Here is a 14993-nt window from a genome sequence, read left to right on the forward strand (position 1 = left end):
AGGGGATATCACGGGCATTTAACTACACACAATCTGCCCATGTGCTAATAAAAGAAAAGTAATGCACATTCTTTAATCGGGTAAAAGATTACCGACAATGATACAGCCACAACAAGGGATTGATATCTCTTTCAACTTAATTACGCATCCTTTTCTTTTCTACGCCTGATTCCTGGGCCTCCTTGCCCAAAATTAAGAGAGCGAAAGATGTATGTTATCGATTTATTTGTATAATTTTACTTTCTATCACAAATGGTGCGGCGTGCAGCAAATACCCAACTTCTAGGCCCTATTGACAAAAGTGAGACATCGACTATGAGGGCAAAATAAAACGTGAAAGACTGCATGATATCACGTATTGATTCATGTATCCCATTCCTTTCTATATCCAATGGCATAAGATTGAGTTTTTGCCCAATGTCGCCGAGCGCCTAAATAGATACCGCAATAGCGAATAATCACTTTTTGACGATTGCAAGTACATTTATAATATATTTGGAGAAAGATGGTGGTATTTCATTATTCGCAAAATTCAAATATCAGAATACGCCGTTCACGGATTATGAAGTCCAGCGAATTGGTATAAAATCTCATTTAAAATTAACGTTTGTTAACGCAACCATAAACATAGACTGGAATTAACGAGTGCCTTCTAAATTTACAAGTTTTAACAAACTTTACTAAATATAAGGCAAGTATGTAGATTTTCAAACTGAAAATCAGAAAAAATCGACATAAAGCGCTTAAATGGGCAAAAAAGCAACTGGCGGACCCCAAATAATCAAAATTGGTTTTGGAATATCGATGCCCTGTATTTTGAGGCATTATTTCCAGAAATGAAAGCTCAAAATCTTAATTTGCAAATGCAGTGTTCATAGACAACGAAACATTATTCTAGGAACATTATTTAGTATAACAAATATACAAAGGAAATCAGGAACTTAATTATTAGGCTAGTGCTCACTGCGGAGATAATAGTCGATGAGTAAAAAATTCTAATCATGACACGTTATAACATATGACCTCAGTATAATTGTAAGTTCCAATGTTATAAATTAATAACTTCACTACTTATAGCTTTAACTGTAAAAACACTTTAATCAAAAAAATCACAGCCTTTCGTTTAATACGTTTGACATTGAATAATTTCTAGTCGTCCACAGTGTCGGTTTCTTCACGTTCTTAAACGCCAGAGGCCATTTTAAGGTTTGCATAGTTTGGTGCATATTAGGCCATAAACTATGCAGTTGCACGTGTTGGCTTTGCAAATTCGTCTGCAATTACATTTCGTAAATTCCGGGGCAGAAGCGGGAGCGGGTGATCCAGTCATTCGCGAATGACGTTGCAAATCGAACAAACCTTTTTCCTACTACCGTGTTGTTCTCATATATGTCGATTCAAATAAACTTAATTGCAAATTATCTAACACAAACGGTGCACGATAAACAATTTAACCCACTAGCCGCTACTCGCAAATGACAATGTAATCGGCTCCGATTTGAGCCTTTATATACATTGATCCACTTATCGTATATTAACATTCGCTTCGCATTGTTTAGGTTATAAGAGTAGGGTCGCTTGGGACGTGGGATAATGCTTCAATGAAAGTACATCACTACTATTTTACTATAACGAGAGCCACCTCTACACCGCTAGAACGTTTTCAATGTGATAAATAAACTTTGGAAAATGATACCTGATGCGTTCTTTAGAATTTACAAGAATTAAAAAATATTATCTTTTTAAGCACGTAAAAAAATAAAATTCGGTATTTACTCTTATTATTTCTTTATTATTAAATTACAAACTCTTCACCGATGGTTGGTTTAACAATTTGCTCTAACGCCAATAGTTTTTCTAGATAGTCGTTATATTGGTGTTTTTTTAATCTGCTTCACTGATGGAGTGCTTCTCTTCTTCGGCTTCTGTGTGAGAAATTAAGTATTTCAAAGAAAAATGCTCAACAAGCCTCCAGAGGTGGGCTTCTTTAAAGCTTCGTACAAATGAGAGATATAGACTGTATACAATTGTAATAACAAATAGCAGACAATAAAGAACAAATGGAATACAATAATACACGAAGGGGATGAGACTAACGAGGAGACTACCCGAGGTGATAATCACCGATTTTGTTGAAACTAGGTGGGTATGTAGACCTTATGGTAACATGAAATTTCACCAAGGGAAAAATTGCAATGGGCATTAGGTTTGCCATGGCAACCGAAAATGTTTCACCCAAAATCCCCGATGTTATTTTCAGATTATAAGTTCGTAAATTGAACACCGGTAATTCGCCCCGGCCGGGAATGTTACCCAGCGCGGCCTGATACTCAAAACCGCAACGGTTACTTTTGGTCTGATACGATATTGTTAGTTGCCTTTCAGAAATGAATATGATTTTCAGGAGATGGAGTTGTATATCCCAGTAAGAATTGATATTTCTATTGGAAGTCGTCCCCACCACATTGAAATATTAAACATATAAATTTAAGCTTATATTTTACATCCTTTCGTAGTAACTAGAATTGATTTATGCCACAAATTATAAATTATGTATTTATACTATAGTATATATTTAACGATTGTATTTATACCGTGGGGTATAAATAAAGATTGTATTTATCTACAGTTATTATTACTATATTATTGGTAATAAGACCCATTCTGATTTCCATAGGTAAACTCATAAGACGGTTGAAAGTAAAAATGTTTCTATATCACCATTATACTTCACAATGTTTGTTTCAACTAAATGTATATGACAGAGATAAAAAGAAAAAAATTAAAAAGGTTAAGACCAAAACTTTTTGTTTCCCATAAATTTATTTTAAGTACTTTAAATAATGCACACTTTATATTTTGAAAATGGTATTTACACCATTGGGCCCAAATCTGTTAAATAATTGAATTTGGGGCATCCAATGTCCTCAACGTTAATAATCTTCGAGAGGTACGTTGTTTTTCCCAGACCTTTCGTGAAGAGGGTCGACGCCTTATATGGTCATTTCATTCTCACCCTCGTCGCACTGCATACGGCCAAAGTTCGTCGAGATCCACGAACCAAGTCTTTACGTTTAGCTCGTGATACGGAAAAGGCGTACACTCCACTCTCTCCAGTTTCAACCACAAAGAATGCCAATTCTTTGAGACCATATTCGTTGTTGGCTCTTAGACAGGGGAATTCCAGAATGCAAGAGTGATTCTCCGACCATGATTCGCGAATGATGTAATACGTGATTAAGCTTACATTGGAGTTACTCCACGTACGTATGACTTGTATTTTAAATCACTAATTTATTCATTCTTCTCGAAGGTTGACCTATTTCATTCGAAGGAAAAGTATGTAAAATATTTAGCTTCTCCCCGAGAGAACGATTAAAAAGTTCGCTAAAATTTTATAACGGCTAAACTCGGTGCTTGGACTTGGACATGTCCCCAGCAAACACAGAAATATCCTTTGGACATCCGATAGACGTCACACCCGGATCTTGCCTTCGTCCGTAAGACATCCCAAAATCCGGGGTTGACGTCGGTTGGACGTTAAAGAACGACCAAATGTCCGGTTTGTTGGAAACTTAAGTATTAGCAGTTAACAAATAAATTACAAAACTTATATAGTTATTTAATTTTTATATAACAAAATAAATTTCGAACTAAACTATTAAAAAATTAAATAACCTTCCTTATACAAATGCAAAAGTACAATCAAATTAATTTTGAAATCAGAAGCAAAATAAAACTAAGCCATTTAATACTATTCCTTAAAAATAAATAATTAGGACTATCGGATTAAAAATGTACTCTAGAAATTGCTGTTTCTTGAAGCTTAATTTTATTATCTATCCAAATCTTACTTTTGGAATTACATTTTAACTATATAAAATATGACAGTATAAAATAAAGCTTAAGGCGAACCGTTCAGTGAGAGTAATGAAAAATAGACTTAAAAAGTTAAATTGAAACATGTACAGGTCCAAAATGAACTTTAAAAACAACGAACCTTCCCTAACATTCGGAGAATTCACCGCAACCAATCAGATTCTTTCCCCGAGGTTGACCTTCGACGTTGCTTTCCGCAACTACATATCGGTACCATCACCGTAGATTCACGTCCCTTATAGTCAAAACGCTTCTTTTTGGCGCGAACGAAAACCGTGACGTTGTTCGGTCCCGGGCGTTTAGTGCGTACCTCGTCATAAATTTCAGGCTGGAGCTGACACCCCGTGCGATATTATACCCCATCAATATAACGCTGATCCGTCTCGATTGTCTCTTCACGTATTCATCGGTCTCTCTCGTTTTCTCTTTGCCGGAAATGTGGTACCCCGTCGTCCTTAACTCTCACAACTAGTATACTTTAATAAATAATCTTTTAACACTTTCTTCAAGAACAGTGGCACCACTGTATTTTTTTCAGCTCTTCGCCGTATAATTTGATAAACAAATTTACTGCAATATATACGTTTTGTAGCGTATAACTATAGAAGAAAGACGATAAACACTTATTTAAATTGTGAATATCTGTAACGCTGGTATGGGGCGTACTGGAAATAAATAACAGTTTCAATATGTGACCATATCAATTTTAGCTAAAGGAAAGTGAAGCCATTTCAATCATGACTAAAGAGTAAAACCACAAGGCTTTAATAAAATCACTTTTTAGATGCAACGTTCAGCCAGTCCTCAAGGAATTTACAGGCAATTTCCAGTATGCTTTATCGGAGTTGGTAATGATGTAGTTCCGCCAGTGGCGTAGCCAGGGAGGGGACAGGGGCACATGCCCCCCGAAACGTATGGTTGTACGTACAAATATTTTTATTTTTTTACTTTTTTCAATGGTGTGTCCCCCCCCCCCGAAACAAAATCCTGGCTACGCCACTGAGTACTTAAATTACTATTTGAGTAAAATGTTAACGGAAGAATAAAATAAACCGTAATAAAGTCCTTCTTAAAACGCTCGATAAATGTTAGTCTGTTTATTTTTGTATTATGCACTAATAGTGTTTTATTTTATTATTGCATTGTTGTTGCCATGCATGGAATCATAAACACGCAACAACTTCATTTTCGTTCATTGTTTCGTGATTGTTTAGTAAATATATTACTATAAATTAAAGCAAACAGGGTGTCCGGAATTGCTCGGATTGGAAAAATCGGATAATATTTTCACGGTTTTCATCAAATTATTTTTTAGCAGAAAAATAGTAGAACCGAACTTACAAAGAGAAAGTAATGAGATAATTATCAAAAATGTACAATTAAGTAGTTTTCATTGTCTAAGACTAATTTTTACGAGGTTATGAAATACAAGCTCGTCATAGGAGGTCCTAGTTTTTAGAGTTGTACGTTATTGTCAGAAATGGCTTAAATGCTTATTTTTTTTAAACAAAAGCATATTGTAATTCTTCCAAAGATTAATTGAAGCATCCATTTTATATTTATTATAATGCCTACTAATAAATTGTTCCCTTTTACGTATCCACAACATCGTTCATGGATCTGTTAAAAACTTCAAAGACAACGGAGAAGCCTTAACGAGACCGTTCGGACTTACTTTACTGCGTATCCTTAAGCAAGCGTTAGAGGTGAAAGGAAGATCTTGGTTTGTCCAGGTACAACGCGTGGAAAATCACTTCCTGCCGTGTCGAGCGACCCTCCACCAAACTCTGCAAGAAGGAGATAAGGAACGTCGGTATGATATCTGTAACTGGCGACTAAGCATGTTGGTTGATAGCCCAACATTAACGTACAAAACTCTAAGACGTTGGCCTCCTATAACGATCTGGCTTTCTTCATCACCTCGTATCTGGTTTTGTCACCTGTCCGGGCTTGTGGACGCTGGCGTAGGGCATTCTGATGATGATAGGCCTCCGGTGGTGTGGTTCTTTTCTTACCGGTACACCGGGCTATAAATTCTGACAACCTCGTATCTTCGTGAAAAATTTGTCTATGTTAATGAAAGCAACTTTATTGCATTTTACCGCCAAAAATATTTTTTTAAAACGTGAAAATATTTTCCAATTTTTCTGAAAATTTAAATGTATAGCGTTCCCAAATTTAAAATAATATCCAAAAAATTGCGCAACTCTTACTGTTACAACTTTTGACAAAAACGCCCAAACAGAGCAATTACGGACACCTTGTATAAGCCCTAGTATATTAAGGAAAGAATATAGAACTTCGGACATGGTATATTGCGCTAAATAAACATGACCTTTGTTATTGTGAAACGTATTGTTAGAGTAACTAGCCGTACCTCACAAAAAAATTTTTGTTGAGTATTTTATCTAAAAACCGCCGGTTTTAGGTTTGATTCCATTCGAAGTTATGATTTCTAAGAGGGTGTGTTCAGAACAGCCTTAAACGTGTTTGTTAGAAGTTTTTCGAGTTCAGTCTTAAATATAATACACCAATATAATTCAAGTAGATAAATATTAAACTAAATTTTACAGCTACACAATTATTGTTACGATAATAAGAATTCCCACTTTAGCTAAATAATAATACTTTTTAAACCTTTTGTAGCGACTAAAATCTTGGTCTTATTTGTGTAATCCAAAATTTTTGCATTTAAGTTTATGTTATTTGAATAAGTTTTATACTACGGAAGAGTAAACCAATTATTTTTTCTACACCTACCCTTAATTTAACTACTCAATGAACGCAACCTCAAACCCCACATTTATATTTTGCATCGTTTCCACCAGTGCTGACGCTTCAACCACTCTGGTATAAAGTTTTTGTCGGAGAATCAATTTTGTATAAAAAACTTGGCTACTGGGGTAAGTTAAATTTTAAATAGAAAATGGTTTAATTTACCAAATTTCATGGCAAACTGATTTTATATAGAACATAAACAAAATTGCTCGTGGAAAGACTTCCAGTGCACTGATAACATTTTTGAAGTCCTTGTAAAATCTAGCGCCTCACTACTAAAGTATTTTTTTGAACTAATAGAGCATGCAAATGTGGAAAAGATTTGCGGGCACCACAGATGAGATGACGTCACCCGCGTTATCGCTTCACAAGATACCGGACGGATCTCATTTTTGAAGAAGCATTCAGTTCGAGCGTAGGTGGGATTGAAAGCCACGTTAAAAATCTAATATGTCGTTCTCCCTAAATAGAAATAAGACATTCTTGGCCTTATTATTATTATTGTAGGGCCTACCATTTCCCGAAAACGTGTTTTGGTGATTCCTCAGTTTAATTTTCAATTTAATTGAACCAAATATACGCGTGTAAAACATTTTTAGATTTTTAAGCCTAAATAAATACAGATTGTTTTATTTAAGAGGCCAATACATTTTTTTATTAGAACACCGTTTCTGATTTCCCAAAATTAATAAGCAAAATATAGTATCAATAATTTGAATACACATTAAACATTCAATATTTGCTTTATCTACCGATATACTGATATAGTAATGACCTCTTGAATCAATTTGATCAGTCAAAACAATTTTCCAATAAGATTTTTTTTCTAGAAATTATAAATCTTCGGAGCATGTTTATGTCTAAAGAATATTTAGCTAAAGGATTTCCGACTTTATTTTCTTTTCCGCTCCTTTAACTATTAATTTGGGAGAGCCAATATATCTCCTAAACCGACTGAAAAATCTGGAAGATAGATTTTTATTTTGACTATCTTATTTAAGTAAGTACAAGAGTTGGTATAAAACATTGATTTATTTCCTACGTTAAAAGTTGACCCATTCACTTGGGTCTGTCTAACGGGGGGTCACGAAAACTACCAAGAAATATTTTTCCCTGGTGTCACACATTTTACACAGAGGGTATGGTAGGTTTTGAGGATAAGTGGGTGAGTACATATTAGCGCCAGAGAGGTTGGAATATATTTTTCGGTTGGTTTTCGTTTTACTTCAGAAATTCATGTAGAAAGGGGCACATAATACAATAGGTCAATATAATCCGCTTCAAATCAGGAGTTTTTAGGATAAGAAATTTACTTTTGGAAAGAGTTTTTATTGTTAGGGGCCATTGACAAATAATGGTCATAAAAAAAGGTATACACAAACATTATTTCATACAGTAAAATTAATTATAACAATGAAACAAATTATTTACAATGTCATTGGGAACACCTTATTTTGCAAATTTTATATTAATTAATTATATTAATTAATTAATTAATTAATTATATTTTTGGAATTCCGTCTGGTCTCTGCTGATTCTCCGTTGGTTGGATTAAACAATAATGACAATTAACGCTTTGGTGTTTCACTATCTTATTTCAAAAACCAGGTATGTCAAACAATTCAGTTTGGGTAATGATCATTTAAATTAAAACGGTTCTATTACAACACCCATTGGGGCCCTCAGGTGCCTGTTACTTTTGGCCATTGCTTACCACTGAGGCGACAAATATGAACGATACGTCCATGAATGGGGAATGGAAAACGGTCAGGGCCGTGATACCTGTTTGAGCTCTTGGGGCCCGTAATTTTGGCCCATGATTTCTCGGGCGATTAAATTTTACCTCAATCATGATACCCATTGGGGCCCTCGGGGGTCAATAAATTTAGAAAATTTAATACAGTTTTTTTCGTCTGCTCGACAGTGAAGATAAATCTTTTTTTTTTTCAATTTCAGTGTCCGATTGATCTTATAGCTTCCCGATTTATACGCTATGGTTGAGGACCCAAACGATATGTACCCTTCGTTTTCCAAACTCATTTAGCGGTCAACCAGTTTCTTCAATTCGTTCCTGTTGCCTTATCCGAAATATTCACTCACTGACAACTAAGTATGTATCTACATTGAATTTGAGGCACGTCAAAATCTTTGCTCTATAGCAATTTACAAAATTAGTTATGTGCAAAAATTAAAAAAAAAGAATCCATATTTAAATAACACAATCCTTTAGGAAAATACTCATTTTCTTAATAATTATATCGAAAATTTCTGCGTTAGATAAGTACTTGGTAATTTGGTAGTTATCTTCAATATTAAAGTGAAAAATTCTTTAATTACTAAACTATTTATTTTATTAAATAGTAATTTATTAATATCCTTGAAAGTAATTTCTAATTAAAAAATGCATTGATAATTGAGAATACATTGCAATCAAAACGTTTAAAAAAGATACGAGATATGTTGTCATATTTTATATGTAACCCGATTTGAATAGGGCCAGGAATGCAACTGCCCAATTATTTAAAGGAAAATATCAGAACCCCAAATTAAAAATAGTATTTTTCAAACAATTGTTTCATACACGTGATGAGAAAGTAAATCCAAAATTAAAAACAATTTCGTTAAAATGTGTTACCTATTACAACGAAAATTAAAGAGATAACTAAATAAAGAATTAACATGTAAGCTATGATTGGAAAAAGATTTTTAATAATTCCAGGATCGTTGTATTACTTTCTAAATAATATATTGGTTTTAAATGTTTAATTATTCGTTACAAAATTTAGTTTAATTTTTGAAAATTTAAAGAAACCCGTAGTAACGTGTACTCATAAAGAAAAGCACAGTCTATAACATATACGCGATCGTCACATAGTTTATCGCACTGGATCAATCTTCCTTTTAAACTCTTTATTCGAAAATATCTGAAGCTAACTACTAAAAAAAGGCATATCCTTAATTTGTTAATAAAAAGTAGGAAATTATTTCTGAATAATAAACCAGGAAAAATTGATATAAAATCATACACAACACATTTCCAACTTCCACTCAGAATTAAAAAAATAGTGGCTTTTCAAAGCTTAAGGATCCAAACTTTATAGCAGGTGATATTAAAAAATGAAACCATTTCATCACTAAAATGTTAACGATGGAGTCAAACCATCATCTAGGGTGAAATATTTACTGAGTTTAAGTTAGTGACGTCTTGACTAGATGGTACGGCAAAGTGTGTCGAGAATACTATATCACTACATTTTAGTCACTACCCTCTCGAGACTAGAGTTTAGAATGGATATGTGTCCATTTAAAACAAAATGAACCCAGAATAATGTATGACTGCATTTTAGACAATGACGTCAAGACTAGAGATTAAAGGGTAGATGTATACATTTAAAACGAAATGTGTTCAGGATATTGTAAGATTGCATTTTAAAAAATGGCGTCAAAACTAGAGATTAAAGGGGAATCTATTTATTTCAAACAAAGTGTATTCAGAAAACTGTATGACTGCCTTAAAGTAAAGACATTTACGTAAGGACATAATTTAATTAAAAAATGTATTCAGTATAATTTATGATGGTTTTTTTGTCACTGGCGTCAAGACCAAAAATAAGAGGGTGATGTGTTCACAATTTTGTATAACTGCATTTTAGTCACTGGCCTCAAAACAAGAGTTGAAAACAAAATGTGTTCGGCCTCAGTAAAATAACCACAGCGAAAGAATTACACTCGTAATATTTAAACATAATAACGAAGTTTATTTTAGAAAGTGAAAGGCTTTATTGCTATCGACGAAAAATTTGGTCCAACTTCAAATAGAAATGTTTAAATCTTAACGCGGAACCGGATTGAAAAATAAAAAAACAGTATCTACGAAGCTTTGCCATGACAGTACGTTTCAATTCTCCAAAAGCATACGATTTCTTGAGTCAAACACGCAACACTCTACAACAATGGATAAACAAAAACTATGGCTAGCAACTTTATTTAATTGAAATTTACAAAAAAAGGAAAGAAAAAAAACTAGAGGTGGACCAAATATTCTTCCAGGGAAGCACCCGGCGGGAAGGTGTGCAACACCGAAGCGGCATTACCGCGTTGAACGGAGTGCGGTTCACCAGTGACGGAACGAATCCTTCGGCCATTGGCGTGGATCAGCGCCTAACCCTCGCGGCCAAAGCAGCCAAGGGTTTCAATAGCCACCGGTTTAAACATATAGCGGTGCGCCGAGTATTTGGAGTTCTTCTTCGTTTCGGCCTGGGTAGCGGCCCAGAGAGGGGCTGTTGAAGAAGAACTCAAATACGAAGGGCGAGAGGATCGGTTCATGTGAAATCCCGTACCAAGGATTTCCCTTCGGTCCACGGGATTAAAGACAAACCATCTGGCTGTTTTCCGTCGTCCCGAGACAGGCCAGACGGCTCCAAAATAGGTAGAACAACCGCGGACGCGAGTGCCCGTTTCAAAATATCGTTGACGGCATTGTGGCGGGAGCGACGGCCCGAACTCTTTTTGTAGCTGAGCCCATGAAAACCGAAGTAGTCAACCGGGTTACCACAAACGCAGGAGTGCGGCACACAAATTGTAGCTCGCAAACCGAAGGCCGACGGCTACGCGAAAGGAATCATCAGAGCGATGGGTTCCAAGAGAAGGAGACGGAAGAACATTTAGCCACGCACCGAACTCAGCCGAAGAAACTGCGAGAAGACGCGCATTATCACGATCTGACGAAGCTCCTTCAGATAATAGCTTGGTGTCTAAGTCGAAAAAAGGTGTTTCCCAAGCACTCTGGTGCCGCCAGTGATCTTGAGGGGGGCAAGTGGATTCCGAGAGAAGCTCCCATTGCTGAAGAGCGTCGCGAAAAACCTGGTCCCCAGATGCGACCATGGAAGGGGGGAGAATGTGACGGACTAAATCCGCCGCGCTGGACTGCGATGAAAAAAAGGCAGGCTGGGCGAGCTGGGACCCATGTCAAATGCCCAGGCCTCCTTTGGTAACTTCTTGAATAGCAGCCCGGAGGGTCTCATTGAAATAGTGAAGATGGAAGGTGCCTCGCCACACCGGAGCACAAAGCAGTAGGTAGAAGAGCTTCAGTATAGCAAAGGAGTTCTTAAGGAGGAAGAACCCATGATGAGCCAACACCTGTTGGAGGTTTCTAGCCATGACAGGCAGAAATCCCCTCGTTAGAAAGTGGCGCTCCCATAAGTATGTAGCGGTTACGGTCGACGACCGTAATACCAGGAGCTGCCAAGTCAAACGTGGATCGAAAGTGATCATCGTCGTTATCGCCCGAATGGAGGACGAGAAGCTCACATTTTGACGGGTTCAATGACAGGCCGGCATCGAGTGAAAGCTCTTGTAGAAGGATTAAGTCATTAAGAACTACTTCTGGGCTTCCGCCCAGAGAAGAATCGTCTAGGTACCAGATATTTAATTCCGACCTCATACTGGATGCCACGCGCTAGACTAGGAGGTAAAGAGTACTGGTCCTAATGGGTCACCTTGCTGAACCCCACGCTCCAAAGGGATTAAAGATTCGCCGTAGGAGAGATGCGAAGGAGTTTTGTAGAATTGGCGAAGAAACAAGTACAAATCTGGAAACTCGTTGTATACGCGTTCCAAGAGGCGATCGCGACGAACCATGTTGAAAGCATTTAGGAAGTTGATTTTAAGTAAGACTCTCACGTTCTGGTGAGGGTGATTAACATATTGGCGAGCGTCGTGGGGGTACCGAAACCAAGCTGCGTCGGGCGAAGAAGGGGGCCAAGGGTCGGCATTAAGTGCGCGCATCCCAATTTGGCGACAATGCGGCGAATGGTACTACCCACAGCAATCGGACGGATTCCACCATCTTTCTTCTTAGGGCGCATAGGGAAGCGCCATAAAGGACTGGGCAGATTTCCGGTGGAACGAGGCCGGCGAACATCAGGTTGCAGAGTTTGGTGATGGCCTTGAGTAGACAGTCACCCGCAACCCCCGTATCAGCCCCAAGTAAATCCTTGAGGTGATGAGGGCTGAGGCAATCCAACCCGCTCGCCGAACCAGGCGCAGGGCTCCCAGCGATTTTTTTTAAATATACTATCATAGAAAATATAGGAATTTATAGGAACATTTTAGCTAAAAATAGGAATTTATACGAACAATTTTGAAAAAATAGGAAATTATAGGAGTATATTGAAATTATAGGAATTTATAGAAACTCTGGGAGCTCAACCGTTGATGTTTTCGGGAACACCGGACCTAAGCCAGAGCTAAGCTCTATTAAGAAGGCAAATTTTTCCCAAACGTTAAGGCTGTTTTCTAATACATTATTTTTAAAATGATAGGAATTTCTGGACATAGCTATAGAAAAACTAGAAAATTTCGAGAAAATAGGAAATTATAGGAGCATATTGAAATTATAGGAACTCTGGGAGCCTTGCAGGCGGGAAGGACCAAACGGCAGCACGGACATTGAATTCCGAAGCGATGAAGCTAGAGAGAGGCAAGTCAACCTCTATAAACTGATAATATTGGTGATCAGCACCAGAGGGATGCTTGGCTTTTAAAATGTCACAGGTAGCGGAATCAAGGGAGCGAAAGAGTCTTCCGAACAGACGACGCGAACGGCCCCGGAAACGTCCTCGTCGGCGAGCTTAGCTTCAACGATCTTACCGATGTACCTTTGTTGAGAACGAACCGTACGACGGCCCGAGGACTGGCACGAAACGGAAGGGAGAACGAGACCGTCCTGAAAACCCGCGATGTTACGCTTAACAGAGGTTGCTAAGGAGACAGGTGTACCCTCTGAAACCTGAATATTTCTAGTAGATTCTGGATGATAAAATTAGCGTATAAGTAGATAAGTCCATTATGAAAAGGGATAAAAAACCTAAACTCTCAACATATTTGAATAAATTTCAAAACTTACTTATAGCTGGTACCGATAGGTCTTCGAACAAACAAAAAGACGCCAAACTCGAACAAAGTAGATTTTTGAGTGAAAAATTAAATTGAATAAAATAGCCAGAAATTCCAACGGTAGACCGGTTTCGTCCTATTTGGGACCCGTCAGTACCGTGCATAATTCTCCACCACTCTCCCGCTATTTGGCTTTCCGTTGCTACGCAACGCGTTTTGAAATTTTTATGTTTAGGCTTAGTTTCTATTTTGGAAGCAATAGTCTCTAGCCAGATTTCCCGCACGGTACTGACGAGTCCGAAATAGAACTGGTCGAGGTCTACCGTTGGAATTTCCTTTTTTACTCGAAGATCTATTGGTACGAGCTATTTGTAAGTTTTTTAATTTCTTCAAATTTGTTTAGGATTTAGCTTTTTCATCCCTTGCCATAATGGAATAATCTACTTATTCGCTAATTAAATCATCGTTTGCAATGCAGTCTATAGGTGGTTCCTTTAAACTTACGACGTCGTTATAGTGGTATTTGGTCAGGCTCACAATTTTGGGGAATAATGTTAAGTTTCATATCTTTATCACCGTCGTGGTATTTATCTTTTTAACACTGCAGTTCAACTCTGGTTTCGTTTCACCAAAACTCATTTAATAACGAACTTTTGAATTTCGTTGCCTTTATACATAAATCTTTCATTTCAATTAGCTCAGATTTGAACATTTTTGGAGCTATCAAAGCCACTTTTTTTACAAGCCATGGCACACGATAATATTCGGTTGTGTCAAACAGACGTAAGTATTGAATTATAAGCCATTATGGTGTATGGATATTTTCCATTCTAATACCTAATGTATCATAACATAAATCTTCATTAAACTAAATTTACCCAATTAAAAAATCGTAATTTACGTCATTCCTCAGCAGTTTCACTGAACTATTTCGTATTTCGTGTAATCACCCACAATGCCATTCGTTGTTTTTTGTCTTGGTTAATTACGCCTAGTTGAATCGATGTACAACCATTAAAAATTGAAAATCTGATACAAAATTATTAAGATTATTTCAAGCGATTATTTAAATTCAACGACGTCAACGATAAAATAGAATTTACTTAGTCTCCCTCGACAATTCTTTGTATCGTAGATTCGAATAAACATTTGAATAATAATTTAAAGCAAATGATCTATGTAACAGAGGTTTCATGAACCTCTTTGTTTTTTAGGTTCTTCATTATCTTGAAGGTAGTGTACAAAATGATGGATCATTGGAACTAAACGGTTTGCTTTCTGATTTTTTCACTTCTTGCTTAAAGAAACTGAATGTCAGGTATTTATTATAAACAAATGTAAACTTTATAAATAAAAATATTCAATTTAATTAAAGTTACTCTCTAAAGGAATTATAATAATACAATTTAGCGACTATTTCGGTAACGGGTTTAATTATA

Source organism: Leiobunum rupestre, chromosome 4, assembly GCF_980474605.1.
Source record: "Leiobunum rupestre chromosome 4, qqLeiRupe1.1.hap1, whole genome shotgun sequence".
NCBI lineage: Eukaryota > Metazoa > Arthropoda > Arachnida > Opiliones > Sclerosomatidae > Leiobunum > Leiobunum rupestre.